Genomic DNA, 14482 nt, shown 5'->3' with positions numbered 1-14482 from the left:
GGAGTGGTGGCAGGAGGATGGATCCGCATGTGACGACGGTCAGTTTTCTGTTCCCTCTGGTCATTTGGCAGTTTCTGTGCCACGTCATGTAAGGACACCAAGATTCGGTTGTGGGGTGGACATTGTCTCAGTTGTCCAGCTGGAAAAATAAATATATTAGCAGAACCTGATTGGTGTGGGAAAAAGCCAATGAAAGGGCAAGAATTTTACTGTTACATTTTTCATTCTAGAATTCTTTTGAGTTAGGTGTTAAATTACTTACTTGTCCTTATCCTGGAAAGCAATATAAAAATTAACTTTTGCCTAAGAGCTTTTGAGAGATTTTCTTTTTCCATGCGCGTTGTAATTATTCTATTGATTTTTAAGTAAAAACAATCGGAGGCCTGATTTTAGGGGCATATTTATCATTTTATATTGTTTTTTTTTTTTTTACAATAATCATGTAGTTTTAAGTTGAGTTTTTTTATTTCATTATTTTTTTATTTTATTACATACCATATTTAATTCTAATATTTTTATTGCTATTTTTTCACCTTAACAAGTTTTTGAAGTTGATTTTTTTCGCAATATTAAGTTGAGCTTTTTAATCGAGTCTAAAATTTAAAAGGTTGAGCTTAACAAATATTTAGGAGATTCACTAGTTTTTTTTTTTAAACCCTTATTTTTCAATTTCATCATTTAGTAGTATTTGATTTAATTGAATATTTGCCTCCATAATTTATTTATGTTTTTAACTTATATAGAATCTTTCATTTATTTTCAAAATTACTTGGATTATCTATGGTCAATTAATTTGTTTTTATTTGTTAAATTTTAAAGAATTTTTTTAATTAAGTTAAATTTACTGCTCAATATTATTTTTTTAATTTTTAATTAATTTTAAAAATAACTCAGGTTATTTTAATTTGGATATCAATTAAGTTTTCAGGACAAAATCTCAATCCAAACAAACTCATGCAAAGCCTAACATTGGCATACATCATATTGAATTGTTAGGATCTCCAAAAAAACCAATACAAAATCTCAATCTCTTACACTTGTGAATGGATGAATTCAATGGACACTTACCTTTCTTGTAAATAGTTATCTCTTGCCAACCTGTCATTTTAATGGACCCCTATCTTTCTTACCAAGAATAGCACCACCTACCCCTGACACCTATATAATTATTCTCTATCATTACTAAACTTATGTGTGAAAGATATATAAATATTCAGAATAACTAGGTAACAAAACAATCACAACAAGATCACATAATACAAGTTCATATGAGAACATACAAGTTCCTTTTTTTCTTTTTTTTTAAAAGTTCATGTTTTTCAATTTCATCATTTAATATTTGATTTGATTGAATATTGGCCTCCGTCATTTATTTATGTTTTTGACTTGAATAGAATCTTTCATCGATTTTTAAAATTACTTGAATTATCTTTAGTCATTTAATTTTATTTTTTTTTGTTAAATTTTAAAGAATTTTTTTAATTAAGTTAAATTTATTGCTTAATATTTGTTTTTATTATTATTATTATTATTTTAACTAATTTTAAAAAACAACTCAGGTTATCCTAGTTTGAATATGAATCAAGTTTTCAAGACAAAATCTCAATCCCAAACAAACTCATGAGAAGCCTAACATTGGCATACATCATATTGAATTGCTAGGATCTCCAAAAAAATTGATACAAAATCTCAATCTCCTACACTTATGAATTGATGAACTCAGTGGACACTTATTTTTTTTGTCAATAGCTATCTCTCGTTAATTTCTCTCCTTAATGGATTCCTATTTTTTTTATCAAACGCACCACTTAGCCCTCATTTCAGTAAGATATTTATATAATTATTCTTCATTATTACTAAATTTACATGACTGGGATATATAAATATTCAAAATCACTAGGTAACAAAACAGTCATAACAAAAGTTCACATGAGAACACACAGCTATCACAACATACACCTCTATGTTCTTTATGTTATATTTTTCTTTTCTCTTGCAGTATACTGACTTGGTGTTCTCTGTTATGAAATAAAACTTGTTTTTGCAAAAGAGCAAGAAACAACCGAATCCAACCACCATAGCCTAAAATATAGTGGTGAAAACCCTAAATCAAATCAAATTTTTTTATGACTTTATTACTATCTAAACATCCTATTACATATTGTTCTACGTTGTTAACGTTGCTTTTGCAAACAAAATTACACAGGACATGATCCGTACAAGAACCGGCAAGAACTCTAGTTTATGGTTTCCAAGTTATATAGATGCAATAAATCAATCATATTCTCACCACGTTAATTAAATTCAAAAACTTTAACTTATATAATAGTATTTAACTTAATTATTGTAATATAAATTTATCAAAAAGTGATCAAACCAACAAGATTGTGTCTCTTCAAAACCCAACATCTAGTTCTAATTATTATTTTTATCTCTTTTCAGTCTTATTGCATATTAATACTTTTGTTTTTTATAAAACCCGAACTGAATAATTATTCTGTTCATTAATTTTTTTTATTGCCTTGGTTATTAATCCTATATATTCAAATCTTGTATTTGCAGTTGTTGTCGTTGGTTTTTTTTTTTCTCAGGATCATTGGCCTGCCTTTTGGTCATGTAGACAACCAGAGGGAAATTCAGACGAAGAACTCAAATCGATCCAAGTCCTCGGAAAGTTATGGTGCGATGACACAGACTTCAAAGCTAGCTTGTTAACGCATAGTTCCTCCAGCCCTAACAACTAATACTCAGCATTGTCACAACCATTGCATCTGCTTACAAATTCTTTGAAGACAAGTTCTCCTTCCAGATTTCAAAGCTTCTCTGTAGAAATAAACATGCACAATTTTCCTTTATCTGAACCTGCTACTATGTGGGCACAACGCCATCTACCTTTAGGGTTCTAGAACCCCGATCTCGGATCCTTCTTTTATCTTCTCGAGCTCTCCACAAAGCAACAGAGTACTGTACCTAGTATCAGTAGTATGTATGTACACTTGTTCACACAGGTACCAACAAGCTTCGTTAATTGAGATAGAGGATATTGGTTTATGATAATAATAATAATAATAATCGTGGAGAACCTTGCGTTAATATGTGTTTTAGTATATGTCATTCCTTCTCTCGTCAGATATAGGTATAGTTATTAAAACCATTTCCAGAGTTGACACGGAACAAGATCCGGGTTATGAGTCACAGGTTAATTAGTTTTTTTTTTAATAAATAAAATAATTGATTTAAATTTTAATTGAATTATAAATTAACTGACGAGATTGAATAAGTTAAATCAGGCTTAACAATGTATTAGTTAAACATGGCATTATAGGTTTAGTTTAGAGTTTATTTGTGAGTATGGTTACGATTGTATTTTAAAGTGTTTTTTACTCAGAAATATATTAAAATATTATTTTTTTAAAAAAATTATTTTTAATATCAGCGCATTAAAATGATCTAAAAACACTAAAAAAATATTAATTTGAAGTAAATAAAAAATTAAAAAAATTTAAATTTTTTTAAAAAGATTTTTTAAACATAAAAACAAATAGGGTTTTAATACCAATATAATTGTTTTGAGAAAAAAAAAACTGTGTAACAATTTAAACTATCTAGCTACAAATCAGCCATCAAAATATGATTAAATTTGAGTAAAATAACTAATATCAACTACTAAAATTGGAAATGAATAGGAATATAAAAAATCCAAATGAGAGAAATACAAGAATCTCGATGCTCAGAACATCATAACAATGTCAGTGGTTTACAGATATTGGAAACATGCGCATTATGGCAACCCTACAAAGTTGTCATACCTTCTACTGGATATAAAAATACTAGGTGAGTTTGATAGTCCGATAAATATTGTTTTTTTTTTAAGTATTTTTTATTATTATTACATCAAAATAAAAAAAATATTAACTTAAAATTTTTAAAAGGAAATTTAAAGATTAAAAAAAAACAAAATTGCACCGCATGCAGTACCAAAAGTCATGAGTAGTACACTTATTATTAGAAAACATATGTGATTTGTATACAATGTAGATGCTACATTCCATGGAAAACGAATTGGATTTGTACTGTAAGAACCAATAATAACTTGGAGGTGGGACAATTCCGGTGACTTGGGCAATCTTCCTATGTTAATGTCTGCACGATCAGTTCAACATCAAATTAATACTACAAGAAATGTCAAATAATGACTTCTAAAAGAGTAGTTTACTTATTAGGTGGGACGCATATGTCATCACACGACTTTCCCAGAAAAACCAAAGACCTTTTCGAGCAACAGTTAAGACTTGCATCAAAAAGTTTCTATGTTGATTGGGTGCTTCTAACATCCAATCCAACTTCTTAATCACTCCTTAATCACTGCACCAATTAATTAAAAAAAAAAACCAGAGAGAGAGAGGGAGGGAGGGAGGGAGAGGGAGAGGGAGAGGGACAGTATTTTTTTTAATTCAAAACTGAAAATTAACACCAAAAACGACCGGCACCGCCGGCCAAAGGCCATCGATCATAGAGGAAAACTAAACCAAGATGAAATATCATGAATTTCCATGCACAGCCAAGTGTTATATCATGATTTGTATGAAGTGATGGAGATAATTACGCAGTCCACATTTTCAATTAAACACAACGGATTATCTTGCCGACCCCGACATGGTTACCATGATGACTTAAATCTTTGTTGATCTTGATGTATGACAGTACTGAATCAAGACTGTTGTTGGATCACGATCCCATACCTTACTTGCGTGTGATGCAAAACCCTAATTGATGTATACAAGTTCATTGACAAGCCAACTATAACGTATAATTAATTTGTATGGTTGGCCATCCAGTCTTATCGATTATGTATCTCTAATAGGACAACATTATATGGAAACTGAACCACTGTTATAAAACCCGATCTGTCCTAAGATTTCGATTAGCTCACAGAGAGTCTATTCAGTATATATATATTTTTTAAAATAATATCATTTTAAAAAAATAATCAAATCAAATTTTACTTTAATTTATTTATTTATAATTTTTTAATAATTTAAGTTTTTAAATCAGCTTATACGCAACTCGACTAATCCCATAAACCTTGAAATTAATGATTATATAAGCTTCCAATAACCCTTATATTTGTGGGACTCGAACTAGTAAATTTTAAGGAGCAAATTAAAATCATATTTTTCATGGTTAATTTTACCCTAATTTTAATTGAATTATAAATTAACTTGTTGAATAGACCGAATTTAACAATATGAGCTTTCAATTGTGTTTAAAAGGAGAACTATAATTATTTTTAAAAATATTTTTATTTAAAAATAAACTAAAAAATTGTGTATGAGCACAATTAAAGATGGTGTTTGGCATTGAGGTTTAACCTGTTTTTGGGAAAAATTCAATTTTTTTTTTTTTTGCTAAAATTGAGTGTGGTTTGTACTTTTTAGATCGTTTTGATGTGCTGATATCAAAAATTATTTTTAAAAAATAAAAAAATATTATTGGCATGCTTTTTCAGCACGAAAAGTTATTTGAAAAGTAAGTGATACCACATTCCCAAACACCTTAAAATATAGGTTGTGAGTAATGCGTTGAAAATTCTATAATTTCTGCGTAGATGACTGGCTGGATCAAAAGAGTGTACGTTCTCAGGATTTTGGGAACTGATTTTGAGGATATTAATCTCCAAATTGACCAAAACAAAGTTTACTAACTGAAAAGTAAACATTATCGTCTAATCCTTCTTCAAAACCACAGCTCTCTCCGTCGTGATGGCTGCTTGTTGCTTGTAAAAAATACATATATGGTCAATTATTATATGTTTAAAGTAGGTCCATCCAGCTAGATAGGCAGTAGTAGGCACATCAGACAAATGTCATGTGGTTTTTAATTAAGGAAAGCAACAAATGGGGAAGTTTATCAGAAGCCAGCCGTACCATTATTGTAGCTACAAGGAAGAGACATGACGAGACATTAATTTGACGTTCTATGATGACTTTTGGCAGGTTTAATTAATTAATTTCTTTATTTATTTATAAGGTGATAAGCATGATCGATGCCATTCTCTGTTCACTTTTATCAACTCTGACATATACCAAATATCTTTCGTAATCATAATAAACTCGTTAATTCAAGTGTATAGTTTAAAAATATTAATTTTAAAAGATATAACTTTTTAAATTTATTTTTTAAAAATTATTAATTTAAATTTTATAAATCTTAAAGCTATTAAAAATTTATATAATTATTAATTTTATAGCTCGTAAAATTAATCAAAATACACATAATTTAGTTTAAATATTTACATTATTAATAATAAAAAACATTATATAAAAACATAAGAGTTTAAGAGTTTAAAAATTATTTTTTGTAACCAAGATTTTCCCATCATATTCTTAAAACCACAAGGAGAATTTCCAAACAATAAATATATTTTAAAGATAAAAGAGGAGTTTTATTATACATAAATCTTGATTTTCGTAATTTCATGGTACCTAATTAGTATTATTGTGAAGAACAATCTTAGATTAATTAGTTTTCGTGCCACAAGACTAAATCCACCTTTTCAATATAATTAAAAACAATATATGAAATTGAAATCAGAGAACTCATGAATCCAACTAGACTAGCTAAACAATTCAAACCACATTTCGTCGTTGAAAAACATCACATTGATGCTTGTTATACAGTGAAAACGAAGTTTCAATGAAGCGTAAAGTCTATAAAACGTCACACAACTCTTTTTTTTCTTTTTCTTTTTCTTTTTTCTGGAGACAGAAGAACATTGTATGCTTCTAAGATAGAAAGTGCTTCTAATTGTTGAACAAACTTGTAGCTTCTTCCACTTATTATTTTGTCTTTTAATGTGATAAATCAATGTCCTATTATCCCTACTTGTATAATATTTTGAACTTTGATTTCAATATAGATATTGTTGAAGATAAAACAACTTACAGCTTATTACGTATGCTGCACTCTCTTATTATCAAAGTAACGTTAAAGATGGCTTATATAAGCCTTACATGAAGTTCAACAGAAAAACAAAACAACCCACGTTTTACGTGGTAACAAATAGGAAATTAGTTATAGACTTAGTCTACATGACTTAGTCTACGTGTCCTATGCAATAGGAATTATTTAATAGAAATATTGACAAATTCAACGATCAACAATCTCAACAATGCCTTTCCTAAACTGAATGTAGCAATACTTTCAGTTTAATCCTGGTACCTCACACACACCTAATAACTTGTGCAATTTCAGAAAAACATCCAGCTTGAGTGGTTTTGTCATAATATCTGCAATTTGTTCTTGTGTGCCACAATGCTTCAGTTCCACAACTCCATCTTTAGTCAGATCACGCAAAAAGTGAAATCTTACATCAATATGTTTGCTGCGTCCATGCATAACTGGATTCTTTGATAACTTAATTGTAGAACTGTTGTCACATAGCACAATAGTACATTTTCCTTGAGAATTGCCAAGTTTTTCCAATACTCTCCTCATCCACACTCCTTGACATGCACACGATGTAGCTGCTACAAATTCTGCTTCAGTAGTGGATAAAGTAACCACTGGTTGTTTCTTTGAAGACCAAGAAACAGCTCCTTCACTAAGTAAAAATACATAACCGGAAGTATTTTTCCTGTCATCCACATCACCTGCATAATCACTGTCTGTATATGCCAACAACTCTTTATTACCATCCTTTTGATAAAAGATTCCTAAATCCACTGTACCTTTCAAGTATCTAAGCACCCTTTTTGCAGCTTGTAAGTGTATCTCAGTTGGATTTGCCATAAATCTACTGATGAGACATATAATATACATCAAATCTGGCCTTGTTGCAGTTAAATACATAAGACTTCCAACCAACTGTTTATACATTGTAGCATTTACTTTGACTCCTTCTTCATCCTTCATTAATTTAACACCAGGAACAATTGGATTCTTCACACTATTACTGTTTTCCATTCCAAACCTCTCCAAAATATCTTTTGCATATTTCTTTTGACTAATATAAATTCCATCAGAATTTTGAAGAACCTCCACACTAAGAAAATATTTCATCTTGCCCAAATCAGTCATATCAAATTCAAGTTTCATAGAATTCTTGAATTTAACAAATAAACTTTCACTATTACCAGTAAAAATTAAATCATCAACATATAAGCTAACAATCAAAATTGTACCTCCATTTCCTGTTTTTATGAATAAGGTGTGTTCACAGCTGCACCGCTCAAATCCTTCTTTGACAAAGTATGTTTCAATCCGGCTATACCATGCACGAGGGGCTTGTTTAAGACCATATAATGCTTTTTTTAATCTGTACACCTTGTGCTCTTCACCTTTCTTCTCATAACCTCGTGGTTGTTCAACAAACACTGCTTTATTTAATTTGCCATACAGAAAAGCACTTTTGACATCAAGCTGATACACATTCCATCAATGTCGAGCTGCTGAAGCAATCACTATTCGAATTGTATCCCATCGAGCCACCGGTGCAAATACTTCAGTATAATCAATACCATATTGTTGTGCATACCCTTTCGCCACCAACCTAGCCTTACATTTGTCAACTTCGCCATTTTCATTGAGTTTAGTCTTAAAGACCCATTTGACGACAATTTTCTTCATTCCTTTAGGCAAATCTGTCAGCTCCCACGTTTCATTTCTTTCAATTGCATCTATTTCAAGTTTCATTGCAATTCTCCATTTGGAAGACTTCACTGCTTCTTCAAACGTGACTGGATCAGTAAGTGAAGTAAATAGGAGCAAGTTTTGCTCAGCTTCATCTTCTGTAAATTCTCCTCCACTCACGTAATCGTCCATCCAGAATGGCACCCTGCTGCTTCTTCTTGCTGGTGAATCTTCTATAGAGGAACTATCTGTGCTTCTTCCAGCTTCTGTTGAGTGTGCTGCAAGTGATCGTGAAGATGAGCTGGCTTCTATATTGACTGAATTTGCTCTAACAGGATTGCATGGAGATGGACTAGCTTAAGATGGACTGGCTTCTGCATTGGCTTCTGTATTACATAATGGTAAACCAACTTCTGTCTCTTCTTCATTTTGATCAGCTCATGTTTCTTCTTCTGCTTCATCACGTTCACTGTCTTCATTGCTGTCTCCCCACTCAACAGTATCAGATGTTGTCACTTCATCATTCCCTTGCCAATTCCAACATTCTTTCTCATCAAAGACCACATCTCTACTTGTTACTATCTTCCCGGATATTGGATTATAAAGTCTATATGCTTTAGACTCTTCACTCATTCCCAACAGCACACATTTATAACTTTTATCATCCAATTTCTGTCTCATTTTATCTGGCACATGAACGTGCCCAATACAGCCAAAGACCCGAAAATAGTTCACATTTGGTTTAACCCCACTCCAAGCTTCTTCAAGAGTCATTTCTTTTACTGCCAAGGTAGGACTTCGATTAAGCACATGTGTTGTCCAATTTACAGCTTCCGGCCAGAATTTCTTTGGAACTTGTTTCTCCGACAACATGCTTCTGACCATGTTCATGATGGTCCTATTCTTGCGTTCAGCCACTCCATTTTGTTGGGGAGTATAGGCTGCAATGAGTTGTCTGCTAATCCCATGATTTTTGCAAAAATCATTGAACTCAACAGATGTAAACTCCCCACCTCTGTCTGTACGCAAGCAGCAAATGAAGGTTCCTGCTTCTTTTTCAACCATGTTCTTATAATTCTTAAACACAGTGAATGCTTGAGATTTTACAGCAAGGAAATATATCCACACCTTACGGCTATAGTCATCAATAAAGCTTATGAAATACCTCTTCTTGCTATTTGAAACAGGTGTGATAGGACCGCAGATATCAGCATGAATCAGTTGCAGTCGTTGAGATGCTCTCCATAAACTTTTCTTTGGAATTGTCTCCTGTGTTGCTTGCCCACCAAACAATCGGTGCAGATTTTGGATGAGTCTTTCAACTGTGGTAATCCTCTGACCATTTGTTTATGCTGCAAAATTCTTAGACCTTTATAATTTAAATGTCCATATCTGTAGTGCCAAAGATGAGTATTGTCTTCAAACGTTGTTTGAAAACAGTTGGAAGTTTTCTGTGCAACTGTTGTATGCAGCATGAACATTCGATTTGCAGTCATTCTTGTTTGCACGATAAGCCCCCTCTCTGGATGATAGAGTTTACAAACTCCATGTTTGATGAAGACAGCTACTCCTCGTTCTTGCATTTGTCCAATGCTCAGCAAATTATTTCTCAATTCAGGTATATAGAAGACATCTGTTATTACATGAATAATTCCAGCAAGCTGCAACCGTATGGTGCCCTTTCCCAGCACAGCCATTTTTGAATCATTCCCTAGCTTTACAAATTGTTGAAAATCTTCATCAAGATCAGAGAACCACTGCTTGTGTGCACACATATGATTGTTGCACCCTGAGTCAAGAAACCAAACATCTTCTTATCCTGACTGATTATGCTCCACATATGACATTAACAGCAGCTCTTCTTTTTCTTCAAGCTCTGCATAGTTTGCTTCCTTCTCCCATTTGGGACATTCATACTGAAAATGTCCCAATTGATGACATTTATAACATTCTACTAAAGCTTTATTAAAAACTGGATTGACTGGATTGATTCTTCCTCTGCCTCTTCCCCGAAATGCTCCACGTCCTTGATTTCCTCTTCTTCCACCAAATCTGTTATCGTATGTAACTTTCAATGCCTGTTCATCTCTTTGGTGCCCATTCATTCTCTGCTCATGAACAAGCAAACTGCTCTGTAATTCATCAATAGTTAATGTGTCTAAATTGTTGGATTCTTCAACAGAACAAACCACATAGTCAAACCGTGAAGTCATTGATCTCAATATCTTTTCAATGATCACGATTTGTTGTATATTTTCACCATGAATCTTCATCTTGTTGGCTATGATGAGTGTTCGGGCAAAATATGCATCAACGCTCTCCCCTTCTTTCATCTGTAGAATTTCAAATTCTTTTCTAAGAGCTTGGAGTTGTGCTCGTTTCACTCTCGTAGATCCTTAGTATTTCTGCTTCATGGAGTCCCAGATGTGTTTGGCCGTGTCTCTATTGAGAATTGTTTCCATAACATTCCGATCAATAGCTTGAAACAAGTAGTTTTTTACTTTCAAGTCTTTCAGCTTTTGATCATTAATAGACTATCGTTGTGCCTCAGTAATTTCAACACCTTCAGCTGCACTAGAAACACCATTCTCCACCAAGCTCCAGTATTCTTTTGAGCGAAGAAATTTTTCCATAAGCATGGACCAATGATCATAGTAACCATCGAACTTAGGAATTGCAGGTTGAACGAACAAATTTTCAGCTGCCATTTGATAATGCTCTCTATGTTTAACTCTCCCTCTCACTTTTTGTGTTTAACTCACCTTTGAAATAATTCTCTCACTCTCTGTGTTTAACTCTTCTTAAGAAACTGCAGTTTCTTGTCACTCAAAACTAAATTCTATAGCAAGCTCTGATACCAATTTTGTTGAAGATAAAACAACTTACAGCTTATTACGTATGTTGCACTCTCTTATTATCAAAGCAACGTTAAAGATGGCTTATATAAGCCTTACATGAAGTTCAACAGAAAAACAAAACAACCCACGTTTTACGTGGTAACAAATAGGAAATTAGTTATAGACTTAGTCTACATGACTTAGTCTACGTGTCCTATGCAATAGGAATTATTTAACAGAAATATTGACAAATTCAACGATCAACAATCTCAACAGATATCATAAATGTTCGTATAAATAATTTTAGGTAAGAAAATTATATTGTTATGAAATATTATCTATATAATTAAAAGAGTTGGGTTTTAATATTATCTATATAATTAAAACTATAGGGGAACAAAATTAGAATTTAATTACATATTTTTTTAGAAGAAAATGTTGAATTGAAAGACAAATGATTGAAGTGAAAAAGATAGGTAGAATAATAACGGGTTTGAAATTTGTTATAAAGGCTCATTTTAGTCCTTTATAGTTTTTAGTTATTAGGTAAATAGTGCTTTAATTTAAAAAAAAAATCAATTTTGATACTAAACTTTATTTTACTTATTTTCCAATCATTTGTTTTGTGGAAGAAGAGAGAAGGAGTCACCGGATTTCGGCGTACAAATAAAAAATAGTTGTTGGTGACAATTATGGCCACCAAAATAATAAATTTTTATGTCAAATGATTTCTTATGATGAGGGGAGTTGAGATGTGGTGGTCTTGACCTTGAAAGTGTCTTAAAAAACACATGTGAGCTTTGGAAAATTTTGAGTTTTGAATTGATTTTGAATTTTGTGTTATTAAAGGCTATAGATTAGTTTTAAAAAGTTTATATGCTGTTTTAAGTAAAAAAATGAATTTGCTTGTAAGAAAATTTGGGATCCTTGTTTTTCTTACCATCACAAAGGTCGGATTTTAGGGATTCTTGAACAACACATTGCCTGCTGATATGTGTATAAGTTTTTTGATTAACATCTGAGATTTTTTATGTAAAAAATACATTGGAGAATTTTGCATATTTGATTGTTTTTATTATGTTATGATGTTTTAGATTTTATTTTTATTTTCATGATCTTTTATTTTTTTCACTTGAGTACTCTTTTATGCTTCATTTATGGTTTTTATTTTTATTCGTTTTTTTTTTTTTGTCATTGCCTGATAATACGCACGATCTCTTTTTGTTACCAAAATTTTATATTTTTTAAATTCATTTAAAAATATCGACATCACATTAATATTTTATATTAATAAAAAAAATAAATCGTCCTGCTAGACTCTTATCTAGTACAAACTTAAAAGTGGGGACCTAGCTAGTTTCACTATTTGTACACCCATTAAAAAAAATAAAATCAAGACGAACATGATATATGTTGGATTTAGCCAATGTTTATTTATTTTTGGTGAATAGTCACGAGAGTACTAAAAAAAAAGTAACATTATCGCCAAATTCCTGTTCAAGCGAGCCAAAACAAAAGGAGAGAGAGATATTGCTCGTTAATTCAAGTATATTATAGTAACAAGATGTGACCTCTGATCCAATTCAATCCAAGATTTAAATTATGAGTTTACTAAATCAACCTTAAAATAATATCATTTTAAATAGTTAAGGTGATGAATTTCTAAACCGGTTTAAATAAAATAAAACCCAACATGAAATAAATTCTGAATTGACAAGTTATCAGACTAATCCATACAGCTGGAACAAATTTAATAATCAATCTCTTAATCTCACGATCTTTCAGAAATTGTCGACATGCATTCGTGCTCCTCTAACATAATTATTCGGAATTAAGCAATAATTAATCTCCCATTATCAACCATATTAGCTTCAATAATAATAATAATAATAATAATAAAGAGTGGTAGCTAGTAAGATACGAGGAGATCTTCTCTGAATAAATAAAGGCTAGATTTCAACGTCAATCACGCAAGCATCCAGGATTAATTCATGGCATGCATAAAATGTCCCGGTGGTCCCTCTTGCTCTCTCGAACAATTATGGGAACCGTTCTTTCTCCCCGTCTTTCCTCCTGTTTGACAATCCTTCCACCCTGAAAGATGAGAACTAATTTCTCCTCAACAAATCAGGTTAGGTTTCATTTTTCTAATCTAACCCCTTTCTCTGAGGTGAAGTGTTTGAACTTTGATGACTCGAACTAATTATTAATCTAATCACACATCAAATCTATATACGGTTATTGATACCATGAACGATGAGCAAACTACTCTTGAAAAACATGGTGTGTTCAAGTTATGTTTTGCTGATCTTTACTAGTGTGGGATTCAAGTTTCTCGGTAACATGTTCACATTGAAGGAGGCTACAGGAACATGCTTTTGACTTCGAGTAATGGTTTTGTTTTAGAGTTTAAAAGGATTTAGATTTTAGTTTAAAGATTTGTCCTTTTTGGATATTTCATGGACTTTTCAGAAATTCTGATTGGTCGGAAATGATATTTTATTTTATAATTTTTATTATATTAATTTACAAAATAATATCATTTATAGTTCCAGTACATGTTCACACCGGGCATTAAAATACATGTTATTAACGAAAATTAGAACATATCTCCATAGAGAAGAATTAAAATATTAGTAAGTGATATTAAGATCCTTTATATTCTTGATTTTACCGACTTTGAAACTTGTATGGATTGCGTCAAGGGAAAACAAACTAACAAGTCAAATAAAAGTTGGAAATTATATGTAAATAGATCTTAGTTTATTTGAAAAAAATTCATTTGTATAGGAACCAAGAATAAACATAAGATTTATTCGTTAAGTAAGGTTGTCACATATAAAAATACCTGGGAAATTATATGTATTGAAATACAAACTTTTTTTCGAAGCAAACATATTGACATCATATACAAACATTTGTTCCCTAAGCTTACCTGTTAAAAATACAGATTTTTATCTATAAAACTATACAGTTAAATCTTGAGTGTGTCAAAGTTCAGAAGTATCAAAACC

Source organism: Populus alba, chromosome 17 (genome assembly GCF_005239225.2).
Source record: "Populus alba chromosome 17, ASM523922v2, whole genome shotgun sequence".
NCBI classification, from domain to species: domain Eukaryota; kingdom Viridiplantae; phylum Streptophyta; class Magnoliopsida; order Malpighiales; family Salicaceae; genus Populus; species Populus alba.
Note: the sequence above shows the minus strand (reverse complement) of the source record.